The sequence below is a fragment of the Callospermophilus lateralis genome, unplaced genomic scaffold (genome assembly GCF_048772815.1).
Source record: "Callospermophilus lateralis isolate mCalLat2 unplaced genomic scaffold, mCalLat2.hap1 Scaffold_1033, whole genome shotgun sequence".
NCBI classification, from domain to species: Eukaryota; Metazoa; Chordata; class Mammalia; order Rodentia; family Sciuridae; genus Callospermophilus; species Callospermophilus lateralis.
Genome location: NW_027510520.1, coordinates 596,192 through 615,607, shown reverse-complemented (window position 1 = coordinate 615,607; position 19,416 = coordinate 596,192).

Below are 19,416 nucleotides of genomic sequence, written 5' to 3'. Positions count from 1 at the left end.
AGGAAAAGAGATAGAAAATATGTGAATACATATCTGAAATGGAATTTGATCAGGAGTTCACAACCATGGAGGTGGTAGAGGAGTTTTCAAAAGTAAGGGACAGGGTAAGCACTCCACAATCACAGAGCTCTGCTGGCCTAAAGACTTCTTGAGAAACTGCCTCTGAGTTTGGGCACTTGAAATATATGTTGTTTTCAGGAGCTTTTGCTTCCTTCTAGTGAGACGATCAAAGCTGGGTCAGCATCTATGTGACCTGGAGGACATAAATTGTAATATTCCAATGAACATGAGGGAGCAGTGCTGAATTCTCTCTTTGTAGGTATACTATGGCCACTTGGGGCTAAGTGTGTCCCCGCGTGGATTGTATATTCATTTGTTCCTCTTCCACTCTTCATTGTGTTTCTTGCTGCTGCACTGCGACTTTGGTATTTGCTTCACGAAATACATGGAGTTCAACTGGGACACAGTGGTCTAAGTGTCTGCCCGTGTGGACTGTGAAGCCATTTAGTAATCCTCCACTTTTCCTGGTGTTTCTTGCTGCTGCACTGCGAGTTTTGTATTTGCTTCATGAAATACAAGGAGTTCAACTGGGACACAGTGCTGGAGGGAGTTCTATCACATGTGGTGGCTCACACATGAGCATTCATGAAACCGGCCTCTATACCACATAGCTTGCTCCCTTGACCATAGCAACCTGATTCTGTAAATTACCCTAAAACCTCTCCATATAACAAGATGTGTTTACTTATAATGGTCTCCTGGCTGCACCATGTCCGTCTCATGACATTTGGAATCCAAAGGCAGATCCACATGGCCCCATCACAGATGTTTTATCACACACCTGCCTACCGCTGCTCTAGGCCCTCTACTCATCAGGCTCCAAATTACTGGCATCTCGGTTCTACACCATTTTCATTAAACCCAATCAATCAAGGCACTGTCTGGTACACTCATGATCAGAAATAGGACATCCAAAGGTTCTGTATGCCACCTGTTCATGGGAATTTCAAAAATTTAAACTATTTATCTAGCCATTTATCAAGGATGAAGTTGGAGGCACAGTGGATTTCAATTCATGCAGGAACCATTAAATGGTGAGTATGATCATTTCAATGAAAACTCTGGAGAACTCTCACAGGCAAGGCTTCCCAAAGAGTGTCCAAAAGGTCACCTGAAGCCAGGCTCATTGAGGTCTACAATTGAGATCCATGAGTGTTTTGATCTCAACTATGGCTGCCAAGTCTTTCAGAATAAAATCTTGTGGTATCCTGACTGAGATTCCCAGTGCTCTGTGGAAAGCTACCCTGGGCCTACATCTCAGGTTCCAAGGGCGACTCTCATGCATGGCCTCCTCAAATCCCAACACAACTCATGGCAATACTTCACTAAGCTCAGTTCCAGGACACAGTGTCTAAAAGGAGTCACACCAGAGTTCAGGCCCAGGAGGACCCAGTAATCTCTTCCAGCTACCACACATATGACCACAATTTAAATCAAAACACTCCCACATGGGCCTCATCTTCTTCTACACAGACACGCATCATAACCTTTGGCTGGAAGTTTCCATGAGGGGTGCAGCCCAAGACAGTGTCCAAAATAAGCTCCATTGCCCCTCATTTGCCAAAAGTCAGGGTGGCCTAAACACCCTTCCTTTGAACCAGGAGTGATCAAATAAGCCTGCCTTTAATACTGCTCTGCTTCTCCAATTTGAGGCCTAATGACTGTCAGGTGTAGACTTTCTATGTGATTTGGAGTCATGAGAAAACCCAAGCACCTATGGGCTATCCACTGTAGGGCTTTGAAGAACTCATTTGACCCAAATGATCCCTATTCTCACTTGACGGAAGTCAGGAACTGAAAAGGTCGGGCGAACTTCGGAGGAAAAGACCACCAAGAGACTGTCTCATGCCACAGCAAAGGGTTTATTGGGGGTCCAGCATGCTGAGGCTCAGAGCTCACTTCAGAGGAGCAAAGAACAAAGAGCCCCGAGAACAACTTGAGCAGAGTTTATATACATTCTTTAGAGAGGGCAGGGACTTTACATACATCATAGCCTCCTTTAGAAAATCATCATATACCGCGGGAAAATCAAATAATAACTCTAAAATATGATTAGCACATTCATTGGTGGAAACAGTTTGGGCAGCGGGTGATTGGTCAGCCGTGAGAAGGAGTATACATTTAAACTGATTGGTTGAAGCACTGAGATGTATACGTGCAAATCTGCATGGTTTCTGGGAAGGGGTGGTTAAGTAACGAGGTGGTCAGGGAAGATTTCAACACACATCTAATGGGAAGATCCGGGAATTGTCTTAAGTGCCACAGGAATTTCAGGTTCTGAGTGCAGCTTGGAAAATGTACAAAACCTGGTTCTTTACGTTTCAATTTCAATTTCTTTTATTCTTTCATTTCCCACCCCTTTTTCTGACTACTTTTAATCTTAAAAGTAATGAATCAAAATTATTGTGGGGTTTCACATTCTATTCCTACCAGTGCAGCATATTTCTGTCTGATTATCATGAGTTTCACCTGCCTAATCTGAGCCTGGAGAAAGGAAACTATGTGGTTAGGCAAACAAGGTCCCACAGTTAGCAACACCATAAGGATGATCAGGGGTCCAGCTAAGTCTGATATTAGTGTAGTTACCAGGGGTACTCGGTTAACCATGACTCAAAGCACCCTTGTTGAATCTCCCATTCTCTCTGGCGCTCTTCAAGGTATTTTCTTAATTTACTCATGAATTATTTTGCAACTCCAATATGGTCAGCATAAAAACAACATTCTTCTCTCAGTGCAACACAGAGGCCCTCTCCCTCATCAAGAGGAGGTCTAATCCTCACCTGTTCTGTAAAACAACTTCAGAGAGAGAGGTTAAGGATTCCTGCAAAGCTGTGATGGAGGTCTCTAACGTCTTCAAGTCTTGATTTATTGCTGTTTCTAATTGGGCCATTTGTTGTTAACCACGCATCATAGAAGCTGTTCCCATACCCACTCCTGCAGCAGCTCCTATCCCCAATAGGATGGCTAGAGTAAGGGACAATGGTTCCCCTTGATATCGGGTTGTTTGTCCCCCTAGTAGACCTTCAAATGATTAGGCATTATGATAGAGTACCCTGGAGAGTATCTGCACCATTACACAATAATTTACAGGGCTGTCAAAGACCTGGGCTGAAATACAAGGAGTTCTGACTGTGTGGAGTTCAGTACCATAAAGGTTCCTTTAATTAGTTCCCAGGGGGAGGAGTCAGATGTACTCTGGACTTTGGAAGTAGGCAAAGACGGAATCCAGGAAGTATTAGATGGTAGAGGGGTTCTGGTAGATCTAGGCATGGAAGGTTTAGGAGGCTTAATCCTGACTTGAGGGGATTGGGTCCTATTGCTGTGGGATTTTCTTTCTTTTTAAGCCAGACGGTGAACCAGAGACCAAATTCATCACCTGGGCCATAAATATAGAATCGCATTCCCCACGTATTTCCCATAGGCCAGGTTTTTCTGAGGTAGCCCCTTCCTTTGGAAGTGAAAGTTATATTGAGGGGGAAACATAGAGTATTCTTTCCACAGCGAGTTTTTGACACCACTGGGCAAGCAGCACATTTCTTGGGATCAATCCAGGTGTCATTTCATCCTACCGGAATCATACCTTTCTGGGGAGTTTGGGTTCCACCATGCAGCTTTCGTTTGTTCACAACCCCAAGATCTACAATAAAAGTCACTGGGTCCTCCACAGGTTTGGGCCTGTTTTATGACTTTGGAAATCAGGTGGGCACACATAATAGTCAAGACTGGCTAGTTTACACCTGAGCTGGGGGAGATGACATCCACAATTCATGGGTTAAGGTGGTCTATGTTGCCCTAGTTAGGGTTTGAGTGGGATCTGTGTGGGGTCCTCTATGTCAGGGAGATCCCAGTCAGGGAAGCCTATGGCAAGCTGACAAATTTCCGGGTGGAGAGATGGCCACCAAGTCCATAAGGTGGCTGTTTGTGAAATAGATCACACTACTTTCCCATTAGGATTTATTACTTGCCCTTGTTGCTGAGCATGCTGATGGGGATTAGGGCTGCTGGTGGTCATGGGAAGAATCCATAGCCCTACCCACATGACGGACACGCAACTTGAGATGGATACCAGTCTGTAGAAGTTTCCAGCCAGAGTCTGTACAGGGCTCAGGCATGAGGTGGGAGGCATTGATCCAGGAAGTGATCCCATCCACTTTCACCACTGTGGGTGTTATAAGCAGCACCTGGTATGGTCCTTTCCAGTGGAGTTCCAGGGATGACACCTGACGCCATCTCACGTAGACGAAGCCTCCCACTTGATATCAATGTGGGGTTCCCTCGTCTCCAGTCTGATAAGCAGAGGCCAAATGTTTCCACAGGTATCGCTGGGTGCTGGGTTTGTTAAAGGGCTTTAAATCTGTCAAGCAAGGGGGTGTGAAAGGAATCATTAAGTCTCATAGTTGGGATTAGGTCCCCTACTGGAGGAAGGGCACCATTGAGAATTTCATAAGAGGTGAGGTTACACAAAGAGGCGGAGGGGGTATTTCTTTCACAAAACAGTGCATAAGGTTGGAGCATAGTCCAATTTTTTATGCCAGTATCCAAGCTTAATTTTGTTAAGTACTCTTTGATGGTTCTATTCATCCTTTCTACCTGTCCTGAGCTATAGGGTCTATAAGCACAATGTAACTTCCAATTAATCCCCAGGGTCCTGGCAAATCCCTTACTTTCCTGGGGCATGAATGCCGGTCCGTTAGCGGACCCTATTACCTTAGGCAGGCCGAACCTTGGAAAAATGTCTTCTACGATCTTTTTGACTACCATCTGAGCTGTTTCTTTCTTCATGGGGAAGGCTTCGACCCATCCTGAAAAAGTATCTACAAAGACTAGGAGATATTTAAGTTCATACCTTGCTGGCTTAATTTCAGTAAAGTTCAATTCCCAGAATTGTCCTTGTCTGGTTCCTTGTAAGCGCTTCCCTGCAGGAAGCTTGGATGGGTAAGCATTAACTACTTGGCAGACTTGACAAGCTCTAGTCACCTGCTCAGCTATTTCTTTCCTCTGTGAGTCAGTCAATAATAAGTCCTTTCTCCGGTCCTTTAAGAGTGCCTATATCTTATCTGAGTCTAAGTGGGTGAGCTGGTGTACGTCTTTGACATAAAGGTGGGCTTTTTGAAATTGTAAACTTGGCTCTGTAGGATCCCAGAGTTCTGTATCTGTCTCCTCAGATGATAAGTTGCCTGAATGTTCCGGTGCGGCCAAGTCTCCTGATTGTTGTTCCCCCTGGTGTGGAAAAAGTTAACACAGTCACTCCATTTAGGGCTGCCAATTAAGCTTCCTCATCTGCCCTTCTTTTTCCAACCACCAAGGGTTCGTTTCCCTTCTGGTGCCCTGGGCAGTGCAATATAGCTAGTTCCTTAGGGCCCTGCACTGCTGAGAGAAGTTGGAGGATCTCATCTTTGTTCTTTATTTCTTTCCAGGTGGAGGTTAATAAACCCCTTTGATGGTAAATAGCCCCGTGCACATTTGCAGTGGCAAATGCATAGCGGCTATCAGTGTATATGGTGGCCCTTTTGCCTGTTGCTAGTTCCAATACTTTCGTAAGGGCAATCAGTTCTGCTTTTTGGGCTGATGTCAGTTCTGGGAGACCAGAGGAACAGATGACATTAATTTTGCTAACTACTGCTTCTCCAGCCCACCGCTTACCATCTTGGAGGAAGCTGCTGCCATCCATAAACCATACAACTTCAGGGCAAGGCAGTGGCTGATCCTTCAAGTCTCGTCGTATACTGGTTTCCTCTGCCAGTATGTGTTGACACTCATGAGCAACGGGTCTTGATGATTCTTCTGGCAGCAGTGTAGCCGGGTTGAGTGGAGCAGCGGGTCCCAGCGTGATTCTGTCTTTGTCAAGCAAGAGGTTCTGGTAGTGGGTTATTCTAGAGTTTGATAGCCACATCTCTGGAGGCTGACAGATGATGCACTCCAGGGCATGGGGGACTATAATCGTTAGCTTCTGTCCCAACGTTAATTTATCAGCATCTTTTATTAGAAGGGCTGCCGCTGCTATAGCTCTTAAGCAATGGGGCGACCCACTAGCCACTGGGTCCAGTTTATTTGATAAGTATTCTACCGGCCTTTTCCAAGGTCCCAAAGTCTCAGTGAGCACAACCCGTGCTATTCCTTTCTTTTCCTCGATGTAGAGACTGAAGGGTTTTTCTATATCTGGGAGTGCTAAGGCCGGAGCAGATAGCAGCACCTTTTTTCTGACATTATCAAAAGCTTGTTGGTGCTCAGGGGTCCATTGGAAGTGGGCATCCCCCTTTATCAGCGGGTATAAAGGGGCAGCCAGAGACGCGAACCCAGGAATCCATAACCTGCAAAAGCCGGCAGTCCCAAGAAACTCCCTGAGTTGTCTCTTATTAGATGGGGGCAGTATCTGCACAAAGGTTGATTTTGTGGGCTCAGTGAGCCATCCTTTGCCACCCCTAAGAGAATAACCCAGGAAGATTACTTCTTGCTGACAAATTTGGGCCTTTTTGGCAGAAGCCCTATATCCAAGCCGAGCAAGCTTGGAAAATAATGCTTGGGTCCCAGACTCATAGTTCTCTTTGGTGTCGGCTGCCAGTAGCAGACCATCCACATATTGGAGTATGGTGACATCGGGGTGTGCAGTTTTGAAGTCATTGAAGTCCTTGTGGAGGGGTTCATCAAAGAGAGTGGGAGAGTTTTTGAACCCCTGTGGGAGTCTAATCCAGGTTAGTTGGACAGATGTCCCTTTTTCGGGGTCTATCCACTCAAAAGCAAACAGCAACTGAGTGTCCTTATGTACGGGCAAGCAAAAGTGAGCATCTTTTAAGTCTAGCACAGTGTACCATTCCTGCTCCAGATTCAGAGCGCTAAGCAAATTATATGGATTCGGTACAGTGGGGTGAATGTCCTGCACTCTGTTGTTGATCTCTCTTAGGTATTGAAGCGTCCGGTAGTCCCCAGTTCCTGGCTTTCTTACTGGTAGCAGGGGGATATTCTAGGACAAATGACAGGGCCTTAAGACCCCAAGAGCCAGGTATTTCTGAATATGGGCCCTTATCCCATCCTTAGCTTCTTTGATTAGAGGATATTGTTTAACACTGATTGGAGAGATAGAGGCTTTTAATTCTACTACTATTGGAGGTTGTTATATGGCTAGACCTAACCCAGCAGTTTCTGCCCAGGCATTAGGATAATCTTTTATCCATTTCTGGGGTAGTTTGCCTGTTTGATCAGTCCTAGGAGGCGCGAAGTGTTGATGTTCATCTTCTACGGATGTTGTCAAAGCCATGACTATGGGAGTTTTTACTGAAGGCTTTAGAAACTCCACTTGGGGACCATCAGGGTTAAAGGTTATTCTAGCCCAGAGTTTGGTAAGCAGATCCCAGCCCATCAATGGGGCTGGGCATTCTTGGATTACTTGGAAAGCGTGGTGGACTTTTCCATTTCCTAGGTCCATAGTCCTCTTAGTTGTCCCAGCCCAATATCTACTGCCATTAGTACCTTTAACAGGGGACCATTTATTTGATAGGGGGCCCAGTGGGGTCTTAAAGGTTGATTATACTGCTCCTGTATCCACTTCAAAGTTCACTGGGGTCCCCTCCACTTTAAATGTTACCCTGAGCTCGGAGAGGGGATCCGAGCCCCGACTTTCCTAGTCCTCTTCTAGAGTCAGCACGGCGGACTGGCATCTCTGCTTCTTTCGGGGGCACTCTTTGGCCTAGTGTCCTGTTTTCTTTACAGTAGGCACACTGATCTGAGGCCAGGGGCAGCCATTGGCGGGGGCCCAGGTATCCCTTTCTGACTCCCTGCTTTTTAACTTCTGGCATATTTGGTGCTCTGACCAGAACCTTAGTCAATGCTTTAGTCTGCCTTTTGCTCCTTTCATCCTCCTTTTGTTCCCTTTCCGTCTCTCTCCTCTGTTCCCTTTCCTCCTCAGTTTCTCTCTTATAATATACTTTCTCAGCATCTCTTACTAAATCTCTCAAGGTCTTATCTTGTAATACATCTAGACGTTGTAACTTTCTCTTAATATCTAGGGCAGCCTGCTCGATAAAGGCCATTGCAACAGATGCTTGTTCATCCTCTGCCTGAGGATCAAAAGGAGTATATTTCCTATATGCTTCCATAATTCTCTCCAGAAACATAGAGGGAGACTCATTAGGCCCTTGGATAATCTCTCTTACCTTGGCCAAATTAGTCGGCCCTCTGGCGGCCACTCGGAGACCCGCTATTAGAGTCTGGCTATAAGTGGACAGATGCTACCTACATTTAAAGGTGTTTGGGTGCCAGTTGGATCGGTTCATTGGCCCGTAGGGACGGAGAGGAAGCATCATAGGGGCTTCCGAGTTTTCTATTATCCGTCACCGGCGGGTTCCTTTAGGTGGCCCTGCTTCCTCCAGGGGAGGAGGGGTTGCTGCTGCTGCAGAGAAGTCCCCTGGAGTGCTTGGGTCTGGCCCAATTGCCTCTAGCGGCGGAGAGGCTGAGTCAGTGGCGAGAATATCATCTGGAACGTGTTGGGGGTTGGAGAGCGAGGGTAGAGGATAAGGAGTGGGAGGAGTGTCCAGTCTTGTGACTCAGGGAGAATGGAAGGAAGAGGGGGAGGAGTGGAAGGTTTGAATGATAGGATGCTGGGGGAAGGGGTATATGGCTGTTGATCTGGGTGGCCACGTGGCCCCAGCTGAAAGACAATATCTCTGACTTTTCGGATTAGAGGGAAGTAGAAGGATCCTTCTGGGGGGCCACCTGACTCTGAGAATAGGCCATTCTGAAGCACAGAGAATCTGCCAGGTACGGCATTTTACTGAAAAAGAAAGATTCTGGGCCCTTGAGCGGACATCAGTCCAATGATCAAGTGTCAGGGACAGAGAAGTGGAAGTGCTTTGTCCCATAATGAGAGTTACTCAAACAGGGACAGTGAAGACACAAACGCAACACAGACAAAGACAAACAGTAAACGTTTAACATGAGTCCAAGACAAAGATTAGAACTGAGTAACTGCCAAAACCTGATGGGTTAGACAATAAAGACAGCCGGAAAACTCAACATGAGTTCAGAACAATGACCAAAACTGAGTAGCCGGCAAAACCTGATGGGCTGGCGAACCGAATCCTGAAGCAAAATATAAACGAGTTGAAGAAATTAGTATTCCTTGATTTCTCTAGTCCTCTGGAGTGTCCCCCAGGAACGTGGCCTGTAGCTCTGTGACACATCTGTCAGCCACCATCAGAGAGAGCTAATGCTCTTCACTGACAGCCACTTTGCCAATCCATAACCTGAAACCCAAAACCAGAAAGAGGTGCCTTACTTACCCCGAGAGGAGTCCATTGGGGTCTTTTGTCCGCCGCTGCCGAATATCTCACCTGGGGCCTCCAGATGAATAGGTGGGGCGAACGTCAGAGAAAAAGACCACCAAGAGGCTTTCTCATGCAACAGCAAAGGTTTTATTGGGGGTCCAGCATGCTGGGGCTCAGAGCTCACTTTAGAGGAGCAAAGAACAAAGAGCCCTGAGAACAACTTGAGCAGAGTTTATATACATTCCTTAGAGAGGGCAGGGACTTTACATACATGATAGCCTCCTTTAGCAATTCATCATATACCATGGGAAAATCAAATAACAACTCTAAAGCATGATTAGCACTTTCATTTGCGGGAACAATTCGGGCAGGGGGTGATTGGTCAGCCCTAAGAAGGGGTATACATTTAAACTGATTGGTTGAATACCTGAGATGTATACTTGATGAGCTGCAGGGATTCTGGGAAAGGGTTGTTAAGTAACTAGGTAGTCAGGGAAGATTTCAACACACATCTAATGGGCAGATCCGGGAATTGTCTAAACTGCCACAGAAAGTGCAGCTTGGAAAGTTTACAAACCTGGTTCTTTACATTTCAATTTCAATTTCAATTTCTTTTATTCTTTCAGAACCTTACAGAGAAAGGCAAGAGGCTTAATCCACAATGACTGCTCTTTTGGCCATTTTGGTTTTGGATGCACACATGGGATCTTTCTTTCGATCCATCTGGTGCTGATAATCTAAGTCACAGCCTCACACAGGGCCAAGAGGCTAATTAAGACACAACCAATTTCAAAGCAATTACTACTCTGAGGTCAGTTACAGAACTCAGTCTCTGAGGAGAATCACACCAGTGTTCAAGGCTAGGTGCACCCAGTCATCTTTTCCAACCACCACATAAATGACCACAATTAAAACCAAAACAATTCCACATGGCCCTCATCTTCTTCCATAGAGTCACTCATCATAACCTCTGGCTGGAGGATTCCTTGAATGGCGCAGCTCAAGAGAGTGTCCAAAATAAGCTTCCTTGCCCTCATTTGCCTAAACTCAGGGTGGCCTGGACACCCTTCCTGTGAACTAGGATTGATCACATACGTCTGCCGCTAATACTGCTCTACTTCTCCAATTAGAGGCCTACTGACTGTCAGGTATAAATTCCTTATGAGATTTGGATTCATGATTAAACCCAAGCACCTCTGAAGAGCTTGGAAGAACTCATTTGACCCAAAAAAATCCCTATACTCCCTTGAAGAAGGTCAGGAACCTAACAGAGGAAGGCAAGAGACATCATCCACAATGACTTATGTTTTTGCCATTTTGGTTTTGGATGCACACATTGGATGTTTCTTTAGATCCATCAGGCGCTGAAAAATCTAAGCCATAGCCTCTCACAGGGCCAAGAGGCTGATTCAGACACATGGCTTTCCAAAGCAATTAAGCAAAGAGCCACAGGTGATGCCCATTCATTTCCATTTGAAAACTGTTTCCTTCAGGCTTCACCAAGGGGTGGCCTGAGGCAAAGACCTTCCTGACATTCAGGGCAAAAGATCAATAGGTTAGCAAAAGGCCCAAAACAGGGTTTCTCCACTGAGGCTTTTCTGGTCACACTGATATCTGAGTTTTCTGAGATGCTCCAATTCCCTCCAGCTATCCAGAACATAGCCATGTCGCAGAGTTTGGAGGTGGTACATATTTTGGACACAAAACCATGAACCTATTCTGGAGAGTGGCCAAAATTCAGGAAGAAAACAGAAACTTAGTAAGATAGTAGGTGTTGCCCATCGATAAGGCAACCTGCAGTCCATTACTAAAATGGACAGGATGAATGCTGGGAAGCTTTCTACTAGACAGGACACATCCATTGATGCATTCTCTTTTCTAATGTCTACAACCATGGACACAGTGGAGACACAGACACAGAAACACTTGCCTTGTCAAAGTTCTTTCTAGAAATAGTCCACTCCAAACCAAACACACCGCCTTTCCTACCTATTCTCAGAACATGAGACAAAACCACAAACTCACACACACACTCAAAAAGGCACCTCCTTCCCCCAAGTAAGTCTGTGACTATCCAGAGTGTCCTTTGACTGGTGGGCCATTTTATGTTCCCCCGAAAAGGCCTGTCTTGTCTTAGATCTGGTCTCCTTGTCAAACACTGTGAAGTTGTCAGGAGCCTGTTCTGACCACTACATGCTTTCTCAGGGCAGGCCCGTCTTCAGAACTCTCCTCGCATTTGGCCATCCTCACATCAGTAGGTACCAAAAAAGACAGACTCTGTCCTTGGTAAATCCAAACATGTGAGCCCACTGGGACTGAGACTGGGACTGGCTCTGTGTGCCTGGCTTCCTGGATCCCAAATTCAGAGAGTTCCATCACCAAGGAAGTGAGGTAGGTCACTTATTTCAAGAATTTAATGAGTTCACTGCCTTGGCAACCACTTTGTTATAACAGTTGCTTCCAAGGGTCCCATGAGATGGAGGATACCCTACTTCCTCTGACACTTTCACTAGTTAGAATGGTATATCAACCATATGGAACCAGAAACAGCTCTCCACATTGTCCTGGTTTGGTCCATATTCTCTCCATTAAGAATAGAGAGGCTGATTCAGACACAACCCTTCATCCTGACAAGGTTGTTTGCCATGGAAGATGACTTTTGCTCTCTCAGGTCCTACATAGCTGCCTAATACTTCTCCAGGGATCATTTCTGCTTGGACCATTGAGTTTCTAAGCAGGTGGAAGATCCCCTACATTCCTGTATTGTAAGACAAACTCTGTCCCTGCTCTTCTGTAAAGGTAGATTGAGGGAACAGTGTATGGTTAGGGTTAATAACAGGTTCGATTTTGGTGAGGAGTCATTCTGTTGGATGAATAATGGTATTGGGAACCTGCGATATTTACAAGAATATATAGGTAAAATATAAGTATGGAAACAGAAATCTAGGTATGATTTGAAGCCCAGAAAGACATTGGGACCTTCATTGGGATACTTAGCTTTGAATTATGTTCTGCACAGATGTCTCAGATAAATCGATATACAATGTTATAGGACCTTGTACCTTGGATGATTGAATGTCGAAGAGAACATCCAGGATAAAAGGGATAGTTGGTAGTATTAGGAAGACAGTTTGTACGTTTAAAAAGAAGAGTGAGTATAAGTTTTGGACCAAAAATTCTTTAGCAATAGGGTTTCGGGTAGAGAGTGAATATGAATGTCAGAACGTGTGAAGAATCAGTCACAATGATGAACTGGGGAAAATATGTAGGAAAGCAGATATCCATAGAGACATTAGGAAATCATGCAAAGTGTAAAGTGAGTGATTGGATTAGACATTTTCAATATGATTGAGTTTCAATATATAATCTTAGGAAAAAACAAATATGTAGTCCCCAAAAAGATTGACAAGTGGGAGCATTAGGCAGCCTGGACATGGATGTTTTTAGTAATCCATGTTCATTTTCCATTTAGACTTTGGTACAATCATAAGTGTGATGTTTGCATTTTCTGACCAGAATATTACTGTGATAAAATGTATATGTGGATCAGGTAACATGAGTATTTCTTCCACCATTTCTTGGAGCCATATTTTGAAGATGTATAAATTAGTATTGTGGGTAAAAATAGATGTACCCTGTGTCTATGAATATAGAGATAATGCATGAATAGAGCGTAGTGTGAATAAATAATATTACTTGTTCCAACTTTAAATGATGGATTAAATTGATATCTAAAAATATTCAGGAAATCTTATATTGATATACATACATTCATTTCAACCAGTAATACATCTAATGGTAATATTAGGGTTGTGGTTTATCCTGAAGTGTGTGTGAGTTTTGCTTCAAACTGATTATGGAAATCAAATATAATATTTTTGGAAAGAAGTCTCATGAAAAGACCAGTCAAGAAACATGGAGGAATACTTGTGTTCTGAAGCAGGAAGTGATTGACATTGAAACAAATGTCTAAAAATTTGTGAACTTGTGGATAAAATATATATCCTATGATGTGCATAAACTGCAGAAATAGTAATGTACCATTGTTGAATAAAAATGAACGTCAAATTATATGTCATGTCCCATAGGAGTCTACTTGCGTTGATATTAAACTGGGTCAGTTACTCTAGAAATATTAGGATTTGTGTGCAGCTTTCACTGAAGTCAGTTTTCAGTACTAGGAAACAAATATATATTTCAAGTTGATGAATAATTCTGAGAATAATCTTGTGAAAAATCGATTATAAATCTAAATACATCAACATGAATAAATTTAGGGAGTATATATAAGACACATATATTTCATATTTTGAAAAATCTGGAGAGTATGTGTATATATATATATATATATATATATATATATATATATATATATATACACAAAACATACACACAGACTATAAAAAGTAGCAATACATATGCTAATCGAAATTCATCATTAAATATATATAATTCACATATGCAAAAATAATTATTTTACTGAACATGGATTTTTGTATAATGTTTTTCTATTAGGAAGCTCACCCATAGGTTGAATTTTCAGTTTCAACAGCGTTTAGGAGGAGGGATCTCTTCTCACAATTTGTATCTTCCAAGTCAGACAAAACAAAAAAATTAACCTGTGATACCAGGTAGGATTCTATATGTGCATATAAATATACATGTGCTGAATAGTCTATAGAGAAAGGGAGACAGGAATTCACATATTAGTTAATTTTAAAAACACATGGAGAATTATTTTAACCAAAAATTGACTAGATTTATAACACCTACCATTTATCATGTAAAAGGCAAGTCCAAATATACACCATGCCTCCACTGAACTGCATGTATTTCTATTTTGTTTTGGTTATTTTTCCTCCATCATATTAGGATTAGTAGTCAGAGTCTAGTAGGGTATGGGTTAGTGTCATGGTTTCAGTGTTTTGATTGGAAAATAAGAAAATGAATCCAATGTGTATGCAAATATGTGCCACACAAAAATATTCCCACTCTCATCCAGAACAATGAATTGCCATTACCTTCACCCCAAATAAGACACAATTAGAGGAGAAGAGTTAGAAAATCTGTGAATACATATATGGAATGGAACATAATCAGGAGTTCACAACCTTGGAGGTGGTAGAGGAGTTTCCAAAAGTTAGGGTCAGGGTAAACACTCCACAAACATGGAGCTCTGCTGGCCTAAAAACTTCTTGAGAAACTGTCTCTGAGTTCGGGCACTTGAAATATATGTTGTTGTCAGGAGCTTTAGCTTCATTTGTAGTGAGACCATCAAAGATGGGTCTGCATCTATGTGACCTGGAGAACATGGTTTCTTTTTTTTTAATGAACATAAGGGAGCAGTGCTGAATTCTCTCTTTGTAGGTAAACTGTGGCCACTCGGGTCTAAGTGTCTCCCCATGTGGACTGTGAAGCCATTTGGTCATCCTCCACTTTTTGTGGTGTTTCTTGCTGCTGCACTGGGAGTATGGTATTTACTTAACGAAATACAATGAGTTCAACTGGGACAAAATGCTAGAGTGAGTTCTGTCATGTGTGGTGGGTCAGGTTCTCCAGGAGAATGCATCAACAAGTCTTCTATCCAACATAGCTTGTCCCCTTGACCATAGCAACCTGTTTCTTAAAATTGACGTTAAACCTCTCCATATAACGAGATGCCTTTACATATAAGGGTCTGCTGGCTACACTATTTCAGTCACAAGCCATTTGGAAGCCAATGAAAGATCCACATGACCCCACCACAGATATTTTATCACACATCTGCACACCACTGCTCTAGGCCCACTACTCAGCAGGCTCCAACTTACTGGCATCTCTGTTCTACACCATTTTCATAAAACCAAGTCAATTAAGCCACTGTCTGGTACACTCATGATCAGAAACAGGACATCCAAAGATTCCCCAGTGCCACCTGGTCATAGGAATTTCAAATATATCATGGTATTTATCTGAGATTAGGAAGATAGACGGTAGGATTAAAAAGAAGGGTGAGTAAAGGATTTGGACATTAAGTTCTGCTTCTCCAATTTGACGCGTATTGTCATGCATGGGCGACTCTCATGCCTGGCCTCCGAAAATCCCAACACAATTCATAGCAATACATCTCTAAGGTCATTTCCAAAACTCCGTTTCTAAGGGGAATCACACCAGAGTTCAAGCCCAGGTGGACCCATTCATCTCTTCCAACCGCCACACAAGTGACCACAATTAAAAACAAAACACTCCCACATGGCCCTCATTTTCTTCCATGTAGACACTCATCATAATCCCTTGCTAGAGGTTTCCATGAGGGACACAGTCCAAGACAGTGTCCAAAATAAGCTCCCTTCCCCCTCATTTGCCTAAAGTCAGGGTGGCCTGGGCACCCTTCCTGTGAACCAGGAGTGATCAAATAGGACTGCCATTAATGCTGCTCTGCTTCTCGAATTTGAGACCTACTGACTGTGGGGTTTAGATACTTTATGTGAATTGGAGTCATGAGAAAACCCAAGAATCTCTGGGCTTCCCTCTGCAGGGCTTTGAAGAACCCATTTGAGTGAGTCTAGGAGTTGGACCAAAAGTTCTTTAGCAATAAGGTTTTGGTGAGAGAGTAAATGTAAATGTCAGCACATTTGAAGGGTCATTCCCAAAGATGAACTGGAGAAAAGGTATTTGAAATCAGATATCAATGGAGACATTAGGAAATCAGGTAAAGTACAAAGTGAGTGGTAGGATAAGACATTATTAACAGGGTTGAGTTTGAATATATAATCTTAGGAAGAAACAGATATGTAGTCACCAATAGGAATAATATTTGAGAGCATTAGGGAACCAGGACATGGATGTTGTTAGTAATACATGCTCACATTCAATTTAGGCTTTGGTACAGTCATAAGTGTGACCCTTGCATTTTGTGTCAGGAATATTACTGTGATGAAATGTATATGTATATCAGGTGACTAGAGTATTTTTTCCACCATTTCTGAAAGCAATATTTTAAAGACTTATAAATTAGTATTGGGGATACAAATACATAGACCCTGGGTCTATGAATATAGAGATGATGCCTTAATAGACCATACTGTGAATAAATAATATAACAGGTTCCACTTTTAATATTGGATTGAATTGATATCTGAAAATACATAAGAAATTTTATGTTGATATACAATCATTCATTCCAAACAGTTATACATCTAATGGTAATAATAGAGTTATGGTTTATCATGATGGGTGTGTGAGTTTGCCCCAAAAGTGATTATGGAAATCGAAAACAATGTGTTCAGAAAGAAGTCTCATGAAAAAACCAGTCAAGAAAGCTGGAGGAATACATGTGTTCTGAAGCAGGAAGTGATTGAAAGTGAAACAAATGCCTATAAATTTGCTAAATTGTGGAAGAAATATATATCGTATGATGTGCATAAAATGAAGAAAACAAAACTAATATACCAGTGTTGAATAAAAATGAACGTCAAAATAGACATCATGGAACATAGGAATCTACTTGCACCGATGTTAAACTGGGTAAGTTACTGTAGAAATATTAGCATTTGTATATACCATTCACTGAATTTAGTTTTCAGTACTAGGAAACAGATATGTAGTTCAGGTGGATGAATATTTCTGAGAATAATCTTGTGAAAAGTTGATTAGAAATCCAAATATATGAACATTAATGAATTTAGGAGTGTATAATAAGACACATATATTTTACATTTTGAAAAATCTGGAGATATATATATATATATATATATATATATATATATATATATATATATATATATATATACACACACACAAAACCCACACAGAGCAGTAGCAATATATATGCCAATCAAAATTCATCGTGAAATTTATATGATCCACATATCCAAAAATATTTATTTTCCTGAACATGGATTTATATATAATGTTGTTCACCTAGGAAGCTCCCCCATAGGTTGAATTTTCTGTTCCACAATTTGTATCTGTCAAGTTGGCCACCTCACAAGTATGTACGTGTGATACCAGGTAGGATTCAATATGTGCATATACAAATACATGTGCTTAATAGGCTACAGAGAAAGGGAGACAGGAATTCACATATTTGTTAACTTTAAAAACACACGGAGAACTACTTCAATTAAAAATTGACTAGATTTATAACTCCAAACCTATGTATTGCAAAAGGCAAGCCCAACTATACACCACCCCTCCTCTGAACTGCTTGTATTTCTATTCTGTTTGAGTTATTTTTCTCCATCACATTAGGATTAGTAGTCAGAGTCTAGCAAGCTATGGGTTAGTGTCAGGGAATCAGTATTTCGAATGGAAAATTGGAAAATGAACACAATGTGTATGCAAATATGTGCTACACAAAAATCTTCTTATTCTCTTCCAGAAAAATTTATTGTAATTAACTCCGCCCCAAGTAATACAGAATTAGAGAAGAAGAGTTAGAAAATCTGTGAATACATATCTGGAATGGAATATGCTCGGGAGTTCACAACCTTGGAGGTGTTAGAGGAGTTTCCCAAAGTAAGGGACACAGTAAACATTTCTCAAATGTGGAGCTCTGGTGCCCTAAAGACTTCTTGGGAAACTGCCTATGTGGTTGGGCACTTGAAATATATATTGTTTTCAGGAGCTTTTGATTTCTTTCTAGTGAGACCATCAAAGCTGGGTCTGAATCTATGTGACCTGGAGGACATGGATTCTTATTTTCCAATGTACATGAGGTAGCAGTGCGGAATTCTCTCTTTGTAGGTAAACTGTGGCCATTGTGGGCTAAGTGTCTCCCTGGGGGACTGTGAAGCCATTTGGTCATCCTCCAATTTTCATGGTGTTTCTTGCTGCTGCACTGGGACTTTGGTATTTGCTTCACGATATACAAGGAGTTCAAATGGGACACAGTGGTGGAGGAAGTTCTGTCTTGTGCGGTGGGTCAGGGTTCTCAGGAGAATGCACCAAGCAGGCTTCTATCCCTCATAGCTTGCCCCCTTGTCCATAGAAACCTGGTTCTGAACATTGCCCTGAAACCTCTCCATATAACAATATGCCATTTCATTGAACATTCTGCTGGCTGCACCATGTCAGTCACAAGCAATTTGGAAGCTAATGGCAGATTGACATGGCCTCACAAAGATGTTTTATCATACACCTTCCCACCTCTGCTCTAGGCCCACCACTCAGTAGGCTCCAACTTACTGGTATCTCTGTTCTACACCATTTTTATGAATCCCAGTCAATCAAGGCACTGCCTGATAGATTCATGAATGATGTAGGACATCCAAATGTTCCCAGTGCGACCAGGTCATGGGAAATTCAAAAATTTCATGGTATTTATCTAGGCATTTTTCAAGGATGAAGTTGGAGGCACTGTGGGTTTTAATTCATTCGGGAACCATTAAATGGTGAGGATGCTCATTTCAATGAACGCTATCGAGAACTCTCACAGGCAAGACTTTCCAAAGAGTGGCCAAAAGGTCACATGAAGCCAGGCTCATTGAGGTCTACAATGTGAGGTCCATGTTTGTTTTGATTCTCAACTATGGCTGACATGCCTTTAAGAATAAAATCATGTGATATCCTGGCTGAGATTCCCAGTGCTCTGTGGAAAGGTACCCTGGGCCTATATCTCAGTTTCCATGGGCGACTCTCATGCGTGTCCTCCTAAAATCCCAACACAAGTCATGGCAATACTTCTCTGAGGTCAGTTTCAGAACTCACTCTCTAAGGGGAATCACGCCACTGTTCAAGCCCAGGTGGACCCAGTCACCTCTTCCAACCGCCACACAAATGAAAACAATTGAAACCAAAAAAAATCCCACATGGCCCTCATTTTATTTCATATAGACACTGAACATAACCTCTTGCTAGAGGTTTCCATGAGGAGCACAGTACAAGACAGTATCCAAAATAAGCTCCCTTGCCCCTCGTTTGCCTAAAGTTTGAGTGGCCTGGACACCCTTCCTGTGAAACAGGAGTGATCCAATAGGCCTGCATTTAATACTGCTCCACTTCTCCAATTTGAGGCCTACTGACTGTGGGATTTAGATTATTTATGTGTATTGGAGTCATGATAAAACCCAAGCACCAATGGGCTAGCCTCTGCAGGGCTTTAAAGAACTCATTA